This window comes from Arvicanthis niloticus, chromosome 4 (assembly GCF_011762505.2).
Source record: "Arvicanthis niloticus isolate mArvNil1 chromosome 4, mArvNil1.pat.X, whole genome shotgun sequence".
In the NCBI taxonomy this organism is placed as follows: Eukaryota; Metazoa; Chordata; class Mammalia; order Rodentia; family Muridae; genus Arvicanthis; species Arvicanthis niloticus.
The window spans coordinates 6,352,081-6,375,705 of NC_047661.1; the positions used below are offsets into that span (position 1 = coordinate 6,352,081).

The 23,625-nt window shown below is 41.6% G+C and overlaps 1 protein-coding gene across 10 annotated transcripts in view; it reads left to right on the forward strand.

The window, feature by feature from the left end:
* Dnajc5b (DnaJ heat shock protein family (Hsp40) member C5 beta) overlaps positions 1-23,625 on the forward strand; it is a 101,270-nt gene that overhangs the window by 26,185 nt on the left and 51,460 nt on the right. For 4 of the 10 annotated variants that reach the window (XM_076932177.1, XM_076932170.1, XM_076932169.1 and 1 more), the window contains one exon: positions 10,859-11,097. The exons of 4 other annotated variants lie outside the window; for them this stretch is intronic. The gene's annotated coding sequence lies outside the window, so the exon portion shown is untranslated. The remainder of the gene's footprint in view (positions 1-10,858; positions 11,098-23,625) is intronic. 2 more of the 10 variants (XM_076932172.1, XM_034501003.2) reach the window with 1 other exon arrangement.

Genomic DNA, 23,625 nt, shown 5'->3' on the forward strand with positions numbered 1-23,625 from the left:
GAGAAGTATTTTGAAGTTGAAAAGGACTGCTTACCGTTACTCTCTTTTTGAACACTAGAGGGCAGCACAGCCATGTAGAATGGCAGGTCAGCTTTGTGCTAGGACTGAACTGTTTGTTTGAATACCCTTGTGGAGTTTTAAAGAAGTTACAGAAAAGGCCTTTTAAAGCTGTGCATGTACAGGGGCCTTACGAGCCTGGGGCAGAGAGACCACTAGATAAGTACTTGGTACTCACTCCTATATCTATCTTAGTTAGGGTTACTATTGCTGTGATAAAACACCATGACCAAAGAAACTTGGGAGGAGAGGGTTTATTCAGCTTACACTTCCATGGCACTGTTTGCCACTGAAGGAAGTCAGGGCAGGAACTCAGAGCAGGATCGTGGAGGCAGGAGATGATGCAGAAGCCATGGAGGGATGCTGCTTACTGGCTTGCTTCCCATGGCTTGCTCAGCCTGCTTTCATATAGAACCCAGGAGCACCAGCCCAGGAATGGCACCACTGACCATGGGCTGGGCCCTTCCCCTATCACTTACTGATTAAGAAAACACTTTACAGCTAGAGCTCATGGAGGTGTTTTCTCAATTTCAGATGCCTGTGTGTATCAAGTTGACATAGAACTAGCCAGGGCATTATATGTGTCAATTCCTAGTCACACATAAGAGCTACCTAGTCCAAGGTTCCTGGTTTTTAGGTCTGGGGCTAGTCCTTCACTCTGACTTGGCCTGGTTGTAACGTAGTATCTAAAAGTAAGGTCTGGCAGGAGAGGCACTGGGAGAAAAGCTGACGGACTGTTCTGTAGCTTGTACACCTGTGGAGTTGTGGTGACAGGGACAGAACAGTCTGTGTCTGTGATGTGGAACAATTCAGAAAATTTTGTAACATTTCCCTCCGAGTCTGGAAGGAGGAGGAGCAGGGCTGTAAGTGGGTAGCACATGGCTTGATGCTGGTGAAGGTCAGTGGGTTTGTTCTCCAGGAGATGGAGAGCTGTAAGAGCAACTTGTGGAAGGAAGGCAGAGCAGGCCGCAGGAGGAGACACCACCAGCATAGGAGCCCATCTGATCCTGCATGTCCAGAATCCAAGGGTGTGGGTGTCAGTATTGAAGAATCTGCAAATTATCACTCACCCTGTTCTGGAAGGGGCCTTTCTACTCCCATCACTGGGAGAGGCTGCTCAGCTGTGGATGTATAGTTCCAGGCACCTCCAGTTGACACTTGGTAAGACTAAGATCCACAGGCCAGGATTGGAAGATCAAGGCTTGCAGCCACTGGCTGCTTGCAATTCAGTGAATTCTGTCTACCGGTTCCATGAGCTGTTGCTGCAAAGATCCATGGGGACACTAGAGATTTATGCAGTCCCCGGTGTATTAGCACAGTGGGCCAGGAGACAGACAGAGAACCACTCAGCCTCCCTGATAGTGACCATAGACACGGTGACACAGATGTGCACCCAAAGAAGGGATACACTTTGTCACTTAAAGCTCTCCTTTTCAACTCTTCAAATTTAACAAGAATATAGAAATGCAATTTTGTAACTGAGCACCCAGCCCCACCTTCAGCTTTAACCTTTCATGATTGATGTTTGTCTTTGGGAAAAATCACATGACCACAAGTAACATCACTTTGTTAAATGGACAGGGAATCTTTTTTTTTTTTTTATTGGATATCTTATTTATACTTCAGATGCCATCCCATTTCCCCATTCCCCCCTTAGAAAACCCCTAACCCATGCCCCCTTTTCCTTTTTGCATTTATACACTTTTTAAAAATAATGTTAATCATAAGCTTTATAAGCTTGGTAATGCTCAATCAGAAGTGTAACCTAATACCCAACCTAGATATATCAACTATCTTTGACTGGTGGAGACACGTGAACATCTGCCTCCCTGTCTCCCCCCTCTTTTTCTCTCTTTCTCTCTCTCATCTAGCTTCTCTCCTTCTTTTCCTCCTCTCCTTACTCCTTCTCTTCCTCTCAGTACTCCTCCCACCTTAGCTCCTCCTACACATCACCCTTCCTGTTGAAATAAAACTTTTCTCTCAAAATACAATTAGAGCATAATTATGCCAATTTGTACCAGTGAGGTACAAGATAGTCCTAATACCCAGTCCATCATTTTGTTGACTAACCAAAACCTCTGTCATCTCTCCTAACTAAAACATTTAGTTCTGAACCTGGCTTTTTCCTTGGTTTTAGAATGAATGTCAGCTGAAAACCATCCACTCAAATCTTTTCTCTTAAGGTAAATAGCCAGGATTGGCTATGAGACTATAAGTTTTCAACCCCATCAGAAATCCAGAATGACTGAGTTAACTGAAATTATGGGAAGCACAAAGCATAGCTTTTAAAACTTAGCCAATTTATAAAGACCTCTGAACACCTGGACACTCCCTATACTACAAAACGTTGGGGCATCTGATCTTCAGCCTTCTGGCCCAGGATCATCTGACAGACCTTAGTGCTGCAGAATTATTAAGGGCTGATTACTCTGTCTAGGCAGATATAATCAGTCGACTATTCTGCAAGTGTGTCCTTTTCTGGACAGTAATTTGTCTGTAGATGGAAAGAAGCAATTCTTGCCTAATGGCTGTCTTACCACAACTGGAATAACTCCAAAGATGCTCAATTTCTTCTTAGAATTCAATACAGAAAGCTGTCAGGAGCAGACAGGTCTCTAATTAAAATGAACATTAATATAGAAATGTTTGTAACATCAATTCTGTGGACTTCTGACGTTTTGAAAACCAACTATCCATGTAAGGTAATCTGGACTGTTGTCTGTTAACTCCACTCAGCTATTTCTAAATAAGATATAGAAAACACCCTAACAATAAACTCAGAGCCATGAATTTTCTATAGGCCCTTAACTCACAGGCTAACCATCTCAAATCAGTTAAAAAAGTTAAAGAAGGACTGGGTCTAAGCCTTGTATTCCTAAATGTGTTATACAGGTACAATGCCTATGAGAGTATCAATATTCATCTCACTTTTATATCAATAAGAAGCTTGTACCGATGAAAACCTTAAAATTTGTAATAAAAGTAAATTGGTGCCATTTAAGAATTTATATCTTCATCTTGATATTAATTATACAGATTTCTACCAATAGGTTTCGGCTATGTAATAAATCCTAGCTAATCCTCTCTATTCCCACAAAACCACTACTTTCCCTAGAAAGACATCCCAACATTTACCACCTCAGTCCCCAAGCCCAGGGAATAGGGGTGCTGACTCTTCATTAACTTCTTCAAGCTGATTATGGGCGTTGAGATATTAGAAGAGGAGTGGGGGGAAGAGTAAATTGATAAGCCTCTGATGCTGTGTCTTCACTTCATCCAGATGGAATTCCAGGACATCAGAGGTTTGAGCAGGTCTGCTCAGCTTGCTTGATGAGTAGATACACCAAGGCTGATTATTCTGCAATATACAATTCTCAAAACAAATTTTAGTATCAAGATAATTTTTTTAAAGAAGGCTGACATTTTATTAAAGATGTTGGTTCTAACAGCTTTTCTTTTCCCCCCTCTTTTATTGGATATAATATTTTATTTACATTTCAAATTTTATTCCCTTACCCCATTCCCCACCATATCCCATCCCCCTCCTTCTGCTTCTATGAGGTTGTGAACCCACCTACCCCCCACTCCCCCTCCCCACCCTCAGATTCCCTTCCCCCCACTCAGTGTTCAGCCTTCATGGGACCAAAGATCTCCTCTCCCACCTATGCCCAACAAGGCCATCCTCCCCTACATATACAGCTGGAGTCATGTGTCTCTCCATATGTGCTCCTAGGCTGGTGGTTTAGACCCTGGGGAGCTCTGGCTGGTTGGTATTGTTGCTCTCCTCATGGGGCCACCAACCCTGGGTCCTTCAGTCTTCTCTCTAACTTCTCCATTGGGAATCCTTGATCAGATTAATGGTTAGCTTCGAGTATCTGCCTCTGGGTATGTCAGACTCTGGGGGACCTCTAAGGAGACAGCCCTATCAGGCTGCTGTCAGCATGCACTTCATGGACAGGGAATCTTAAAACCTCTGTGACTTCTGGAAAAAAAAGCATTTAGGGAGTTGCCGAATGTGACCTACGTGTGGTTTATTCTTTGCATCTCCTTCCTTTTCCAGGATACAACTGTTACCTAGGTAAGGCTCCGTTAGAAAGTGGGCTATGATGTAGCTTCAGGGTCATCCTCTGAAGCCACCGCCACACATACTGAATCTAGGTTTCTATGTGCTCTTTCTTTTGTAGGCTGCCTGACCACATTCAGACAAGAATCTGCAGAACAATCTTTATAACTGATGTCCTATTAAAAGAGCCGTTTGCTCTGGACGGGAGCACTTCCCTTGTTTTCTTTTAGTTGACTAACACAGAGTCACGTGAGCTTAACCTAACAGGAGACAAAGCTGCCTATAGAGTCACTGGCCACTGTTCTGTTTACAGATTCTCTGTCAAAGAAGGACATCTGTTGGACTCAAACCTCCTTGGTTTATTACAGCAGTTTCTTATCATAAGTAAGCAACAAGGTGTTTAAATTTCACCCATGTGAAATACATATTGCATTTCCAGGCAGATGACAAGACTCTGTCAATATTTTCTCAGTCTCATAGTTCTCAGATTAGAGATTTACTTAAGTAAGGTGGGCCTTTGTTAGTAGTTCTATGTTTAAAACCAATACTTCTAGCTTTCTTGAGCTTACCTCATTCATTACCCACCACAGTTATGGGTTGGTAAGAAAGGAAACAGCAAGCTCCAATCCCCCCTCCAATCATAACTGCTCCCATCTTAGTCTTCTTTATAAAACTATAGGATGAAGTGGCCCAGTGAATAGTTTCTTTTTTTTTTAAAGTAGCATAAGCATGCTTTATTTAGTAAAAGTTGTAACATTGAAAGGGAGTCTCATGTATGGAACTGGGCTCCAGTCTGAGCCAGTCAACATTCCTAGCCCAGGGGCAAAGTTTGGACCAGCAGATGGAAAAATACTAGGAAGGAAATGACAGGGGTGGGAAAGATGGTGGTGAAGGAGACCTTAGTATTCTTACTGAAAGGGCCGCAGGGTACCAAGAGTGAGGAATGGGGAATTTGATAACATATTGAGGGTTATTAGACATTGTGATGCGAGAGTCTCTTCAAAGCTTACGGCTGGCAAGATGGCTCAGCAGGTAAAGGGACCTCAAGTCTATCCCTGGAACCCCCACCCACACATACACATGGTGGAAAAAGAGAACCTATTCCCCCAAATTGTCCTCTGACCTACACATTCACACGATGCACATGACTGTGTGCAGGCCACATGCAGGGACACACGAGGCTGGAATTCTTAAGGGAAAAGTCTGACAAGTTCAGAGGGAGTTTTTGTCAATGTGATCATGAAGGCAATAATGCCGATCTCCTGAGTTTTAAAACGAAGAAACTCTCTTTCTTTTACTACTTTACACGACTTTAGGAGTTAAGTGAGATAGTCTCATTAGAGTCAGCTACTCCAACCTCCGTCACTGACGTCACTGATGTCACCAGGTCTTATCACCGCCACCAGCCTCAGCCATCTTTGACTCACCAAGCTTTGGTTAACGTGCCTCACATGACATTAGGAAGCAGTTTCTATTTGTATAAATCACTCAATTTAGTGATGAGTTGGAAGCTTGAAATGTCAGAATTGCATGTCCAAACTCTTAAAGCACCTTCAGTGCTCTAGGTTCTGATTTGGGGAGGGAGGAAAATGATAACCTCCTTCCTTCTGATGTTCCTCCTCCTCTCTCTCTTGTTCCTCCTCCTCCCACTCTTTTTCTTCCTTCCCCTGTTCCTCTTCCTTCTCCTATTTTGTCACTTCTTCTTTTGAGACAGGATCTCTCTACACAGTAGCTTTGGTTGTCACTGGAATTCACTATTTAGACCAGACTGGTCTTACACTCACAAAAAGTTCCCTACCTCTGCTTCCTGGGTGCTGGGATTAAAGGCGTGTGCTACCACATCTGACATTACTATTACTTTTGAAAAAGATTTAAACAATATATTCTGATCACAGTTTCCCTTCTCCCAACTCCTCCCAACTCCTCCAACTTCCTCACCCACCCAACCCCATCCCTTTTTCTCTCTTTAGAAAAATAAAAAACCAAGCTAGAATAAAAAATAAAAAACACAAGAATCAGCATACACACACACACACACACACACACACACACACACACACACACACACACACACACACACACCTCTTCCTAATTGTCCAAACTAGCCCCAGAAAGCAATGGGCTATAAAACTCTGTGCTCTGTAGATTGATATTTTATAATACTCATGGGAAGTATGAAAGAGCCTATGTGCTATTCCGTGTTTTACAGAGGAGACATGTAAAGAGAGCAGCTTGTGTAAGTCCAAGAAAACGGAGATATTATTTTTTAATTACTGGAGCCTGAGCTAAATTCTGTGAAACTGAATTTGACTTTGTTCTTAATCACATGGACGCCATTATCTTCAGCAAATGTTTCCTTAGGAAACCTGAGCTGTGGAAAATTCTTCCAGAGGGCAGGCACCCAGCTGGCAAGTGTGGAAACATTACTTGGCTGAAGAGCTCTCTGCTTCTGCTCTCTCTGATATGGGGTCAACAGCAGTTCCCAACTGGGCAGCTCCCTGGAACCACTTGGGGAGCCCTTTAGCCCAGCCATGCTGCAGGATCTTGCTTTGGGTTAGCTTGTGTGACCCTAGGCCAGAGCACACGTAAGATCATTGCCAGCCATTCTTGAGCATTTTGATCTAGTACTTTCCCTTTAGCCTCTTAAGGTTCTATACTTTCTAAATGTTTGTATACTTGTCCAAATTAAAGTCTCAGTCTCCTTGTAACTTTAACATTATATAAAAATATTATTCATCATTTTATATAATTCTCCAGGTGGGAGACAATGAACCTCAACTGTGAAACCAGGTTTTGTGAATAACCTTACCAAGAAAAAAAACATTTAAAAAACTTATAAACTCATAAAACTGATAAAAATAACTACTTACACTAGGAACTAGCCTGTTTGCTCTCCTGTGACATATAGCATTTGATCTACAGAGTTATTCTGCAGTTATGGTTGAGAAACTGTCACAGTGGTGGCCGACACCATCTTCAGTTTACAGAATCAAAGAAATGACCTGTATTTTTTTCTTTCCAAATTCACTTAACATAATGAAGTCTGACCAGATTGTTGATCCCCATGAAACTTTTAAGTCATGACATGCGACTATATATGTAGCCCAGTGACAAAGCATAAGATACTGGACTCAATCCCCTGCATCATAGACAAATCCAAATGAAACCCCAAATCCAAAGCAACAAAAGAGCAGCAAAAACAAAGAAAACAATGGTGGCCTGAGTTCTGCCAATGGTGATGGTGGTGATAGTGAGGAGGAGGATGGTGAGGGTGTGTAAACAGCTGTCACTAGTCGGACTTGTCATCTCTGAGATAAAATCCCTGATGAAAGAACTTGAAGAGCGAAAGATTTATTCTGGCTCACGGTCTTGGGGGTTCCATCCATGCTTTTCTGACTCCGTGCACTTTGGCAGAGCACGGGGGAATTACTGATATGTAGAGGAAGAGGCTGTTCCTCTCACACACAGAGAGAAAGGGACTGGGGACTATACATGACCTTCCAAGCCACATCTTCAGTGATCTACCTCTTCTAGCTAAGTCACCTCTCAAAATAACAGAACCACCTGGAGATGAGGGGCTCAACCCATGGGTCCACGAGGGACATTTCGTACTCACACTGTAGCAGTGGTGTTTCGAGGTAATATAAACTGTAACAGGGACAGCAATGTTGCCTTTATTCGGGCTGTTAGGAAGCCTTTGTGTGAAGATGTTTGCTAAAGGTGTGTGTCACTGCACTGTGTTTAACATGAGCGCCATTTGAGCCTTGTGGGATATGACATTTAAATGAAAGACCATGTACCCCCCAGATTCATGTGTGGATTATTTTAGTTGCATATTTAAAGGCTTTATCTGATGGATGACATGCAAGATTCTGCGCTAATATATTAGTTATTTCTTCAAATAATTCTAACCTTATGTTTGGAAATAATTGTAAAAAAGGTTCTGAAGGGACTCTAAGGGAAGAGTGAAGACTCCTTCAATGGTACACATGAAAAAGATTAGTGTATTGGTTTACAGTAACCAAAACACCTAGCAGAAGCAACCTGGGAAAGGGTTCATTCTGGCCCATGGTCTCAGTCTATCAGTGGGGAGGAGAGGGCAACAACGTAGTCTATAGCAGCAAAAAAGTGTAACAGAGCCTGTTCACAGCCTGGCAGAACAGGTTCAGGGTAAGAACCAGGGATTGAGTGTAAAGAAAATCTCATGCGCACTGTGTGGAAGCATCACCTGCCAACAAAATGCTGATTGCCTAATAGTTGGGGCAGGAAATAGAAGGTGGGACTTCTGGGAAAGAGTCAAGAGTGGGAGAGTCACTACCAGGTCTCAGAGGAGACAAATATATAAAACTGAGGAGAGGTAACCAGCCATGTGGCACACGGAGACTAACATAAATGAGTTATGTCAGTTACAAGCTAGTAGGGGAATGAGCCAAAGCTTATGGCCCAGGCATTTATCCATAAATAAGTCTCAGAGTGGTTATTTCTGGCAACAGGGGCTCAGGTGGGAAATCCCAAGCCTACATCTGGGTATAACTTTCAAAGGTTTGTCCATAGTGGCCTACTTCCACCATTTATCCCTACCTCCTGAAGTTCCCAGATTATCCCAACAGCACTAGGAGCTGGGGACCAAGTATTCAAAACATGTCCCTACTGGACATTTAGTTTCAAACAATGACAATTAGCACCTCATACCCCTCCCACCACCAGTATGGCTCTCATTTCAGTCGTTGCCTCTAGAAAGGTCCCTTTACTTGCACCCTGGTTTCTCCGGTGTGAACCACTCACACCACATAGTCTAGTGCGTTTTAGATCACTTGCTTCTGAGCTGTCCATCATTCTCCTTTAACTAATACCATCTGAAACTCGTTCCTCCCAGAAAGTCAGCCATGCTTTGGATAGATCCTTTAGCGATGTGTATTCAGAAACCCTCTGTGTACAGGTGTGTGATAGACAGTATCTTATGTATACCAGTATACACCACGATGTCCCGTTTACTCTTGATCTGCTTGGTGGTTTTGTTCAGGGAATTGCTGCCACATCTGTCTATTGTGTTGGATGAACTTGGAGCATCTACCAACAATCTCACTTTTACTCTTCCCTGAATGTCTTTTGACCTCTGTCTCTTCTGTAACTCTGAGACCCACAACCCCAAAGACAACCCTATGTTCTTGTTCTCCTCCTTCTTCTAAACTAGTATTTCTCTAGCACTCAGTCCTGTGTCTGGTATGAGAGAACCTGTGGCTTCTATTTTGTTCTACTCTTTTTTTGTTGTTCTTTTTTTTCTTGTTTTATTTTTTTTATTTTTTTATTAGATATTTTATTTACACTTCAGATGCCATCCCCTTTCCCCATTCCCCCCTTAGAAAACCCCTAACCCATGCCCCCTTTTCCTTTTTGCATTTATACATTTTTTTAAAATAATGTTAATCATAAGCTTTATAAGTTTGGAATTTTTCAATCAGAGGTGTAACCCACTGACCAACCTAGATATAACAACTATCTTTGACTGGTGGGGATACATGAATATCTGCCTCCCTGTCTCCCCCCTCTTTCTCTCTTTCATCACCTAGCTTCTCCTATCCTTCTTCTCCTCCTCTTCTTACTCCTTTTCTTCCTCTCAGTACTCCTCCTACCTTAGCTCCTCCTACACATCACCCTTCTTATTAAAATAAAACTTTTCTCTCAAAATACAATTAGAGCATAATTATGCCAATTTGTACCAGTGAGGTACAAGATAGTCCTAATACCCCGTCCATCCTTTTGTTGACTAACCAGCACCTCTGTCATCTATCCTAACTAAAACATTTAGTTCTGAACCTGGCTTTAGGATGAATGTCAGCTGACGACCATCCACTCAAATCTTTTCTCTTAAGGTAAATAGCTATAAGTTTTCAACCCCGTCAGACATCCAGAATGACTGAGTTAACTATAATTGTATAATATAATCCATACCTTGTTAACACAGCAACTATTTGCATTTCTTTAAAAGAACTTTGCCTTAGGCTGAAGTGATACTAGAGTTTGAATATTTAGCTCTCAAGTCTCTTTAGGGTTGTACCGGCACTTCTATTTTTCTGTGTGATCGTTGCTTTCTAAACTGACTGGAAATGAAGATGAATGAGATTTTTGTTCTTTGGTTGCTAAAATACAAACGCCCCCTAGAGGCGGAAGGTGTTCTGCAATAAGTTTGCAGAATGGCTTTAGGTTTCATTGTGCTAGGGAGGAGACTCGACCTTTTAGCTTCAAGAGTCAAGTTTGGGAGCAGCATAGCATCCACCTGAGATTGTCATCAGGATGCTGGGGTTTTTTTCATTTGTTTTGTTTTTTGTTTGTTTGTTTGTTTTCATGTGACTTTCTTGTGTGAGCGCTTGGGACTGCCTAGACTAGAGGTTAAACGACTGTTAACTGGGTGAACTGGGTGCCTCTTGACAAAAGGTTTATGTGACGCTATGGAGAGAGTTGTATTAATACAGTAAACCATTAAAATACCCCTTTATTATTTCCAAGTAATTTTAATTCAGACCAAAAAGGCTATGAGGTCTGAAAGAAGCCACTCAGCAGGTAAGGCAAGCAAAGAAATCCTGCTAGAAGCACAGGGCTATTCCACTGTCAAGTCGGCTGAGCCATGCACCAACTAATGACGGGTGGATGCTGTGTAGGTTCGGCGTCACGATGCTCTGTAATAGCAGACTGTATGGTCATGTATGTTTTATTCGGCCTTTGTTATGTTTTCCAAAGGGATAACCAATTGGCTGATAAAGTAACAAATGAAAAGTAACCCGACTCCACTGACCTGTCCAACCCAGCAGGAAGGATGGAAAAGAGGGGCCCTTAGCCTTGCCACAGTAGAACGGGTATGGAGTAGAGCGCCGTTCCTCGCTGCCTCCGTCTTCTGTCTCTCTGCACATCTGTTTCCAGACTTGGTGAAAACAGCAAGCTCTTCCCATCGGAGGACAGAATTGGAGTCGTAGGAACAGGTACTGTGGGATATTGAAACTGTGGCAGAATTGCCCCATCTTCAGGTTGCTGTCTATGTAAATACTGATGCAATTAAGAAGCATTTATGTCCAAATAGCAAATCTGTGATTATGCTAGGGACAGTGGTTATTTTTAAAACATGGTGTGTTATTTAGATTGTGAGAATTTTGCTCCACCAAATTGAATTTAAATGAAGAAATAGAAGTCACAACAAAATGGCAAGGCTTGTTCATTTCCTCAGTGACAACCACTGTAGGGTGTTCTCTGTGCCCACATTAATTTCTTCTAGTTATGAAAGAACCCTGCTACAAAAGGCACAGTTCTATTGTTTTTTATTTTTCATAATTCACATACTAGTGATAGATGAAGCTTCTGCTTTAAGAAGACACTCTTATGTCGATGGGGAAGAAGAATACTCTTAGACTCCTGGAGTTAGAGAACTGAGAATATTAGTTTCACTGTGACTCAGTGCCCATTTCCAAACAGCTGAACCTTTTTTCAGTTCTAACTATGGTCCAGAAACAGGTATTCAGTTCGGTGACACTGGTCACTACCTTAAGATGTTATGATGTTCATAGAATTATAATGTAGCCAGGAAGTAACTTCCAGTTCAGAAAGTTAAGTATTATGTATTGCATGATCCAATGTCAACTACTTGATGACTTCACAAGGCAACATTTCTCACCATTGGATGGCTTATAGCTGAAGGATTATGAATAAACTGTAAGGATGTGAATTTTGCATAGGAATATTAGAATTTAGAAGTATTGAAAAATACTTTATGAAGATTAAATTAACATGCAAGATTAAATACTGTTATGGGCCCATTCTTTACTTATGGTTGTTTAGGAAGAGGTTTTATAGGCAATCTTGGCTATGCTATCTAGTCGGCCTTTCTTCATTTCTTCATATAAGGGTTTCTCTGTATTACTCTGAGACAAAGTGACACATCTGAATAAATAATATATGAAGAGTCTGGTTTTGAGCCCAGCAAGAGATGTTGTGGCTGCTTATGCATGGAGAGAGTTTGCCATTTGCCTGCACCTTTCAGAGCCAGCCAACTAATAACCACACTGGCCAAGTTTTCATTATATTTCTTATATTTTCATTATAAGAAAATGATGATTTGAAAAACTCCATAAACTGAAGGTTCACCACGCCTACCTGGATATATATATATATATCCAAGTAGGAAACTTAACAGTGAAATCTGTCTTTGTTTTTCCCCTGGGAAGAGGAATGTGAGGAAGCGTGGGCCAGGGACAGGCAAATACCTCATGATGCTGTTTCCAGGACTTCTCTGGAAGGCTTAGGAATAGCCTGATCTCTCTGTTTCACACCAGAGACAACTTTGAAGGCAACAGCCTTAGGAGAAAATAATATTGCAGTGGTGTCTGAAGATATTGCCAGGATGGCTTGCCTGCCTTACCCTCAGTGGAAGTTATGCTGACTCAGTATGCAAGCACTTTCATCTCTCAGAAACTTAGGTGTCCCTTGTAAAGTGTGTGAATGCTAATGGCCAGGATGCTTTGCTCACAGAGGTAGATGCTTGTATGCCTGATAAAGTGATACTGGTTACCAATCTAACACACTCACCTCCTGTCAAGGACTGGCCAGCAGGGGGAAGCATGGAGAACCAGGCGCTATGGGATGGAAGGTGAAGACCACCTTTTCATGTCTAAAAGCCCTCCTCCGGGATGGGAGGGATATGTCTCCCAGAGTCCAGAGAGTAGCCATTGGACTACTTGAAGATGCCTCAGGAAGTTTTGACATACAGAGAACATTCTTTTTTACTTGTTAGGCTTACAAAACTGGCCTGCAGCAGACGTTTCTAAAATTTTATGTGACTCATGAATTTCTATTTTTTAATATCTCTTCTATCTTCCTTTGGGAACTCCCTCTTAGTCTACACACAGGCTCACTAATGTGCTGAGCAGTGACCCTGTCATGATAGCCTTTAGTTCCTGCTGTCCCTTCTTGGGGCCTCTCACCCTGGACATAGCTGCAGGGCACCCTGGCCCTGGTCAGGTGCAGAGTACAGCTGCAATGTGTCAATGTCATCACAGTCAGAGTTCGTATGAGGAATGAGTTAAATACTTGCTGTGAAAGTCTTTTACAAATTGTGGTGCATCTTCCTCAGCATGACAAACAAAAGAACACTAGCTTTAGAATCAGGTTGATCCAAACTCAACACTCACCTGTGTAAACATGACTCAATTTCATCACTCAAAAAAAAAAAAAAAAAAACCTGGGACAATGACATAGGGATTCACACTTGTGTCCACTTGGGAGCTACCAACTCATTCTAAAAGGCTTTGTAAACTGATACATAATACACAAATTATTGACTTACTATGATTAAAACAGTAAAAGACTGCCCACATCCTCATCGCTGTGAGTTTAACCCGATGGTTTGGGTGGTGTCCAGAAAGCAGATAATGTTGAAGGGCAGACTTCTTGTAATTCCATTTTTGTGGTGATGCATGAACTCTGAGTGTTTATTTATTTTAGAGAGGGAGATAGTTATCCTGTGACTCGAGTGACTTACATTGACGTAAACAATCTATGCCCTCCCTGTGGGCAGACTTCAGAGAATGGTAATTTCTAACTGGGATGACAATCTATTTGTATACTGTGAATCCTATTTCTCGAAGAGGACCCACAAAGGAGCCACATCAGAATCAGAAGGTGTGTAAGGAGCAAGAACTGACTGAGATGAGCTAAATGTTTCAGAGCCTCAGACCATGTGGCCAACGAGACTTGGATTCCTTGGCTTTTCTATAGACCATCATGATGCCAATGAGACTTGAATTCTTGGATCTTCCCCCTTGGTAATATGTGGGTAGCACGGCAAGCCTTCACCTCTGTATCTGCCTTTCTGTACAGGTCTATGTCTGTTGTGGTTTGAATGAGAAATGTTCCCCATAGCCAGATTAACACTTGGTCCCCGAACTGGCAGTGCTGTTTGGGAAGGTTGTGGCACCTGTAGGAGGTAGAGCATCCCTGGTGAAAGTAACTCACTCGTGGTGGGTCTTGAGGGTTTGTAGACTGGTCCTACTTCCTGTTCACTTTGAACTTTCTGAGCATGAGCATAGTACGACCAGCCAGTTTCCTGCTCCTGCCAACTTTCCCTGCCTTCCTTGCCATATGTCTAAAAACTGTAAGACAAAACAAATCCTTTCTCCATTAAGTTGCTTTTGTCAGGATATTTTATCACAGCAACAAAGATTAAAACCAAGACAATAATTTATTACTCTTAAAAAGAACACAAAGGGAACCTGGTTCCATCAGTTTTATTATTCAGCTATGTGTGGGTTTCCATCTGGTTTTAAAAGCCCAGGAGACATTAATCTACTTAAGATAACTTATATCCGAGGCAGTTCTTCCCACATCTATCATGCCCTGACCTCTTGGTTTGAATTCCTGCAGTCTCCCTTGTGGACATTCTTCAGTGCTGATACCAGGATCAAGTGACATGACACATGTAGAGATGTCTTGACACACAGAAGATATTCTATAAATGTTAGTTCCCTATTCTCTGTCCCCTTCATGCCACAAACTTTAACAGCCTTATTGGTCAGAATGTGTCTACAGACCAGGACTGCAAACTTTAAAGAGACAGAGACCAGTAGTGAAGAGAGACATGAGAGTGAGCAATCGTGTTTCACTGAGCATAATAACCACACTGTTTCCGAACCCATAAGCTGTGGAGATAAACCTGCCCTCACGTTTTGAGTGTTGCTCTGTTGGGCTGTCTGATCTATACAACCATAGGATCCACCGTCATCCCATGCAAATCCTTCCTGAAGAGGGGTTTGAGGGTCCACTCCTCACTCTCACCATCTCCATTAGCATTATCACACCAGCCCTAGTTCATAACTATGTCATTGGTTGTTTTGCTTATTAATCACACGTAACATATGTGCAATACAACTTGATGTGCCGCCCACCCTCGTCTTTCCTGCCCTTTAAGGTGTTGCATCTTTCTGGCTTCCAAGGCTCCCAAGCATCCCCAGGGATATAACAAATGCTTTCATAAGTAAGAGTGGGTCATCTGAGACCTGCCCTCCTCTGACCAGGCAGCAGTGTTGCCTAACTGCTCTGTCAATCCTCTGCCTCTGCTTCCCCTGGAGAATACTTAGGCTTATGACTGCCAGAGACTGCTTCTCCCAGTTCTGGACCTTTGTCCTCTTTAAATCCTTAACAAGCATCTGGGGACACATCTCTTCGATTTCTAGCTTCTCTCTCCATAGGAGCTCAGAAATACTTCCTTGGGTTAGGTAGGGGATCAGAGACCATTGAGTGCTCTGGACTCCATCCTCTCTGAGCTAGGTCCCATCTTGAAATAGACCCTCCATTATGTTTTAGCCTTCAAACCCAGAAGTCCCCTTCAGTAGAAAATCAGGAGTGTCTTTAGGTTGGGGTTCAGGAGTTAAATCACTTACGCACAAGCATGAGGCCTGAGTGGATCTACAGAACTCCTTAAATCCAGGTGGGCATGGCAGCCAGCTTGCAATTCCAGCACTCAGAAGGTGCAGATGGCGCTCCAGACCAAGGTGCTTATGGAGACTCTTATGGAGTTCTGGGTTCCCCTGAAGCCTCCCTCAATCAATAGGATAGAGAATGATTGAACACTCTTAAGTTAACTTAAGTTGTATAGAAAGAGGGCAGGATTGTCAGAGCTGAGGGTTCACCTTCACTGTGACCTGAAAATTCCAACTGATGCTTACTTTTCTAGAATCATAAAGTCAATTTTCTTAAAGGACCTGTGTTTTGGTTGCAATGCTCAGGCTCAGACAGCACATTTCTCAAGCAAAATCACGCCTCTAGGATCTTCCTGGACTTCTCGAATCCAAAATCCTGGTTTTATTATTGGCTTTTTTCCCCTTCATGTTTGATATTTGCCAGCAACGTCTGTAAATGGCTTGTTCACATTTCCGGCTTGAATAACTAATTGAGTTGCCTTGTATGGGTACTACTATAAACTATTTAGCAGATTACCTTCGGCAACCTTTAATTCTTTTCCCCCTCTGAATCAGTGACAGAGGTACCCAAGCAGGAAGTACTGACAACTGATGAGGGAGACAGTGCTCAGAAATAAGCAGCTCTAAGCCTGGATAAATCATACATTAGAAGCCAAGCCTGGTGATGCATGCTTGTAATCCCAGCCTTGAGGAGGTTAGTAAGAGAGTTACCATTTCAAGACTAGCCTGGCTGTACAGTGAGAGTGGATTTGTTTTGTTCTAAGCATTCTAGCACTATCCATTGATTTATGGGAGCTAGGATGTCCTAATTAGCTTTAATTGTTGACTAGTCTCATCCCAGAGTCATTGAGAAGGAAGCCTCAACTGAGGAACTACATAGATCAGATTGACCTGTGGGCATCCAACCTGTGGATGGTTATCTTGATTGTTACCTGATGTAGGAAGGTCCAGCTCACTGCAGGCAGCACCATTCCCTTGGTAGTTGGTGCTGGGATATATAAAAAGCTAGCTAAAATTAGATACAAATAACATTATACAGACTGAGCAGATTCTATTTATGTATTTAGAAATGTAACAAGAAAGAACAGAGATCTAAGAAAAATCCACAATATATTAACCTGGCTGGGAGGAGATTCACTATAGGTGTTTGAGGGTGTAAGGTACTTGGGAGAGTGATGGTTTGAATGAAAATGACTCCTATAGGCTCCAAAAAAAGTGGCACTATTGGGAGGTGGTGCCTTGTTGGAGTTGGTGTGGCCTTGTTGGGGAAAGGGTGTCACTGTGGGATGAGCTTTAGGGTTTCAGAAGCCTAAGCAAGCCAGACCCAATGGCTTACTCTCTTCCTGTGGCCTGCTGAATCAGATGTAGAACTCTCAGCTACCTCTCCAGTATCACATTTTCCTGCATGACACCATGCTTCCTATTATGACCATAATGAACTAAACTTCTGAACAGTGAGCCAGCCCCAATTAAAAGAGTGGCCATGGTTACAATGTCTCTTCACAGCAACAGAACTGTAAGACAGGGGTCTTAGTTGACAGTGATCAAAACTTAGCTAAAACATGCTCAGAGGGGTGGGGGAGTGTGTAAATGTGTTTATTGATATCTATTGGTTTAGTCTAGAACAAGGTTGGGTCTACAAGTAGACCTGGGAAGATCTAGCGCCAGAGGGGTGGGCTCCGCGGTGACTCCTCCCACCTCCTGCGAGCACCGTTCTGCTCTTACGTTCAGACCATTTCAGAGCGGCCAACAATATTCAGTTTGCCCGCTCTATGGCCCCCACGGAATCATGGTCCTGTGTAAAATAATCGAGGAGTGAATGCTAATTTGTCTAGTTTGGGTCAGGTACCAACTTTTCATCTTATCAGGTGAAACTTGTGACTGAAGCAGGTCTTGGGGGAAAGCTTTGTTACAATGGAGACATATGTATGCCTCAGAAAAAGAGAATCCAATTGCTAATAGGAAGATTGCCAGTTATAAAGATTTCTGGCCAGAATAACCTGAAGTGTAATGATAATAGGCCTAGTTGACCTTTAATTCTACATTCCAGGATCTGGATGACTATGTTTAGCAATTAATCAATTACATAATGTACAAAGTACTATATATTTATTATGTGCAACGTGATGTTTTGAATTATGCATACATTGTAGAATGTCTAAATCAAGGCAATTAACATATGCATTGTTTCGGGCTTATCTGTTCTTTTTGTGGTGAGAATACCCAAATTCCACCAGGCAGCTCATTATATCCTATACCTAAAGGTAGCATGCTGTCTGTTGTGGTGGACAGGCAGGATTTCTTCTACTTTTCTTGTATAAGACTCTGTAAATATGTCCCTTTGGCATCCAGGTACTCCACTTTCAAGGGAGAAGGAAATGTACCAGGTTACATGGCAAACCCTTGACCCTGTATAATCTTATTCTTGGGCTGCTTTTGAGCTCAGAGCCTTCAGAGTACTAGGAGTTCTGCAGAATCATGTCACATTTCCTCTCTAAAGAAAGGGAAGGTTCACAAACACATTTTGAACTTATGTTGTTGTTCTATTGAATTCCTTAGGACCACCAGCTGTCACTATACTTTGCTAAAGTGTAGATTCACTGCGACTAACCATATAACAATCTCTAGATGTTGCCTTTATCTGAGGTGGTCCAGCCATGAACCCTGTCAGAGGAGAGCTGGACGTTGTGTTCCAGCTGTGCCTGCCTGCCATTGTCATATATAATGTTGATCTTTGATGCCTGTCTCAACCTTGCACTGCTTCAGTGACTTGGCCTGACTAGGGCAGCAAGAGAATGAAGAACAGACAGACACATGCACCCAGAAAAGCTGGGATCCGGTGTGCTGCACTCTGTGATGGAGAAACCACAGCACCCCAGAACCTTAGCATGTTTACTATATACAGCTGAACAGAGAGACAGAACGAGGCTGAACAAGGAAACACAGATAAACAAGGAAGCAGGGTTGACTGACTACAGCTGAACAGGAGACTCTGCAGGAGCTGTCTCTGTGGTGAACAGTCTTCAGGCTGTAAACGTCCAGGAGGAGGCAGTTCAGTGGACATTTTCTTCACACATTCATACATGGACCAAAGGCCTTTCCTAGGCCTTTCCATCCTCCTGAACCTCAAGATGAAAGATTTTGACCTTCCCATTGGTTTGAGGCTAGGGTTGTAAACATGGCTAGCCCATGGCAAAAGCACACATATTCACCCAAGGGATCATACACCCAAGGCTTAACTCAACTCCCCACAGATGCTACCATAGTCACTGGGGATTGTTTAGACTGTCTGCAAAGCCCTGAAATGATCTTTTTAGCCCTAGTACATCCATTCATTCACATTGGTTCATTGTGTGTGTGTGTGTGTGTATGTGTGTGTGTGGTGTACGATAAAGAGATAAATTTCCATCTTTTATTTCGCATGAACTTATTTTTTATTATTTTTTTTCTGATTCTCCATAATGGTTTTTAGTTAGTATTTACTTAGTGTACACGTTAGGGAGTTTCGACATGCCATTTCCTCGTGTCTGTACACTGTATCACTGTCTGTACTTTATATTCCCCATTACTTCCATCAGACCTTTCTCTTCTTGCAGTTTTGTTTCCTCCTCTAAATAGTGCTTCATCTACTTTTTATTTATTTACATTTCAGATGTCATCCCCTTTCCCCATTTCCCCTCCCTAGAACTCCCTATCCCATCCTGCTCCTCCTTTTTGCTTTTATACCATTTTAATTATATGCGTGTATTAAGGTCAGTTCTAGGTTGAGGATCTAGAAATACAATAGATGCAAATAGTCAAGAAACAAGCAAGACAATAAACACAAATAGACAAAGAAAAAGCAAGGCATTAAACCCAATTACGTGAACACTCCTGTGATCACTGTTTCTAAGGACTTATCAGGATGACCAAAGTATCTGAGCCTACTTCCCTGTCCTAGCCCAAAGTCATTTTATGCCTGAAGCCTACTTCCTTGTTCTAGCCTAAAATTTAGATTCCTGTTTGAAATTACTTCCTTGTTCTAGCCTAAGATTTAGATTCCTGCCTGAAATTACTTCTTTGTTCTAGCCTAATGTCAGATTCCTGCCTAAAGCCTACTTCCTTGTCCTTGGCCAATGTCCTATACCTGCCAAGGAGCCCATTTTCTTGTCCTTGGCCCATGTCAGCTTCTTGCCAAGCAGACTCAAAGGCTCTCCACCTCTACCCCTTTTTTATTTTATTAACAAGACGGAGCCTGTCTTAGGTCATTCTGCCAAGAATGCCTTCCTTACCTGTCAAGGAATATGCATTATCCAAATCAATGCACTTCTGTCTTAGGTTGGTAAGGCTCTGTGCAGAATCTTTTTTAGCTTGCCAGCCTGTTAGTCTAATAACTCTGTCTGGGAGTCTATTTTCAGGTTCAAGCCATATACTTTGGCTGCCAACATGTTGATGTATTTAAAGACAAGCTTTAACATGATGGACAGGAATAAAAGTATTCCCAGGACAAAAATGGCTAGCATGATCAAGATACATATGCCATTCCATATAAATGTATGTGTAAATAATTAAATATAGATTCCATTTGAAAAAAAATTTTGAAAGATTTTGTCTTCTCCTCCTCCATAATTCTTGTTTCTTTCCCTTTGCACTAGACTGATTCCTATGATTCCATCATGGGCCCCCTATCTATACTTAAACCTTGACTGTGCATGCAATTGAACATAGGCAATCATTGTCTCTGTGCATGTAACTTATTTTGCTGAAACAATCTCCAGTTCTATCCATTCCCCTGCACATGAAATTTCCATTTTTCTTTATGACTGAGGGAAACAGCATATGTTTTTGCCACATTTTCTTTATCCATTCATCTGTTGATGAATGGCTCTAGACAGATCTCAGCTGCTATAGACAGTGCCAGGTGTTTTAACATCTGTGTATTTTTACACTTAGATTCCTCTGGGTATGTATCCAGGCATGATGTAACTGGATCATATGGAACTTCTGCTTTTAGTGTTTTAAGTAAATTCTACATTGCTTTCCATAGTGCCTGTATCACTTTATAGACCCACTATCCCTTATGAGGGCACCTCTTTCCCTATATTCTATATAGGGAAATATATATATTTCCCTATATTCTAGTCAACATTTTTTTTCTTGTCATTTGCTTCTTGATGGTTAAATTCTCTTTCTCCCCTTATTTACATTGAGGTTTTATTGATTTTCTGTTTTCAACATGATTCGTTTCCAGCTTTCTTTCTCCAGACATTTCTCTCAATAATTCTTTGCCATGCTTTCTTGAGACTGTTTTTCTTCCTTGCATGTGTTAGAAATCCTTTAAGTAATTTCCCACAGTGTTTCATTTTGTGTTCATGTTGAAATATTCTTATTTTTCTATCAAATTTTAAAAGATAATTTTTCTGGGCATAACCATCTTGGTTTGAAATTACTGGCCTTTGTGGCTTGAAATATACACTTTTCTAATATCCTGGCTTTGGATGACTTTTTTTTTTTTTTGGAGAAGTATGATATCTTTTAGACACATTAACTTTTGTGAGTTTGCATTTTTTTTCTTACACCTTTTAATGTTATTCGTTTCAATGGCATTTTGAGTATAGCGTATTATGGAGAGGTTCTCCAGTCATGCCTATTTTTAAACTTTGCTTTGATATTCATTTCTTTCCCTAGACTTGAGGAAATCTCTGTGATTTCATCAAATTTTCTATGCCTTTAGTTTTAAAAAATATCTCAGCTTCCTTTATACCATGATCTAGGATAGATATAGTCTCCTATTTACATTCAATAGAATTTGAAACTTGTAGCCATGCTAATTTTCATTTGATATTTGAATGTAGTATTCCCTCTACCTTTTCCACATCCCTGGTTTGATTTCTTCTGTTTGATCAAGTCTATTGGTGACACATTTTCCTGTGTTTTCTGTTTGATTCATTGTTTTCAATGTCCACATTTTCTTTCTTTTCACCCCCTCCCCCACTTCAATTTTCCAGTTTGCATTTCTTATCCATTTTGCTGATGCTTTCATCTACATTTCTGGTTCTATCCCTCAGGACTGGAATTTCCTTCCTTCCTTCATTGTTTGTATATTCTTTTATACTGTTGGTTGTTTTTATAAGTAAGCATACGAATTATTCATTTGGCATTTTAAGAGTCATATTGCCTTGCCCTGTTACACTTTTTGCATTTCTGTGTTAGTTTGTGCATCTGTTGGTTTTGCCGTCTCTTCCAGTTTAATTGGAGCATCTTAGTGAGTAGCTTGCTTTTGAGTGCTTAATCCCAGTCTCATCCACAGGGGGAAACCTGCTATTACAGCAGGAACATCAAACTAAAAAAAGTTTAAAATTGATTAACGACTGGTCATATACCAGTAAAATAGCAAATAGTAAAAATCAGGCAGAGTATGTGGTACAGATTATTTAGGGTAAATGTAGAAATACTAGCTGAATGGGTTAAAGAGGGAGGGAAAAGCAGAAATAAAGGGAAAAGAAGAAGGGTAAAGAAGAATGTTATAGAGAGGAAGAGGAAAATTCAAGAACTTAAAAATTTTTCAATAATGGAAAAATTCATAAGCAAAATTAATGTAAGAATGCAAGTCATATATAAAACCTTTAAGAAGATAAATCCAAAATATCACTAACGGTATGGTAAAAAGGAAAGAGGTGGGCATTAAAAAAAAAGGAAATAAAAGGATCATACCATGTGATGGCTATTATTATGACCAAGCAGAGAGGATTGAGAATATCTAAGAAACAAATTTCTGGGTGTGTATAGAAGGGAGTTCAGACCAATTTTGAGCATTGGCAACACTTTTCTGTGGACTGGGTTCCTAGACTAAATGAAAAGGAGAAAGTACGCTAAATATTAGCAGTTACCGTTCTCTGATCCCTAACTGTGTGTGGCATGGACTGGCTGCTTCACACTCCTGCTGCCGTGAGTTCATTGTTATGACAGACTATAATCTCTGTGAGTTTAAACGGCTCTGCCTCCCTCAAGTGACTTTTATCATTTATTTTCTTACACAATAAGAAAAGTAACTAATAGACATGCTTCAACAAAATCAGATGAAATGACAAAAATTTGAAAGTCTCCCCTTTAAAAAGAGAGATAAGGTAGAAACCCTGCTAAAAGTCCAGTGAAAGCAACAGAGAAATACTGCAGTGGAGGGGGGTATTGTAGCAATGTTCTATGGGGTCCTCTGAGGTTGGAGGCTGCCAGGTAGATGCAAGCAAGGAATGATCCATTGGATATACGCAGCCTTGTCTGTTGTATGGTTTATGCTGGTGCCAAACTCATTCTGGTGTCAGGTATCTTCAGAACTGTGTTCATTTCCTGTCTTTCCTTGTGCACCAGGAGATTCTACCAGCCACATTAACTGTGCATCTTTGACCCAGCCATGTTCTCATATCTTTCCAAAGATGGGTCAGTCTAACTCCTAAGCTTTCAGATAGAAGATCAGGTTGGGTCCTGCTGATGGCAAAGCATCCTCTTGTTCTCTTCACTTCCTGAGCCAAGTCTTCCGCCACCTGCTTTTCAGTGTCTGGCCTTTCTGCTTCCTGTAACTGCCTCCTCTATGTATGTATGCATTGGGGCTGTATGGTGGACTTCAGTCTCTCTGACTTATCCCTGTGTTCACAACCTCAGGGTAGCTCCCTTTTAAACAGTAGGTCCCCCCAAGATTGTGTCTGTGCATAGAGCTCTGAGCCAAGGGCAGGGTGTGACATGGGTTTTCCCTCCACTGCTGGAGGAAGCCACTGGAGGTCTCAAAGAAAACTACAACTGGCTTTGAATTTTGTGAGGACTGTGGGCTTGACTGTGGGTGGGGCTGTGAGACTCCTCTTTTCATTAGAATCACCAGGCTCTAATGAAAGTTCTCCAACTCCACATTGCAGACCTACTGTCCTGGAGCTGTGTGTAGTGTGCTTTGGCTGAGTCACCCTTCTGTGTGTCTCAGCACCTTTCAACTAACTGTCCTATCACCCAACGCCTTCCTGAAGTGTCTTATCTCATTGGTTTAGAATCTAGTATTTTCTTTTTTTAAACATTTAT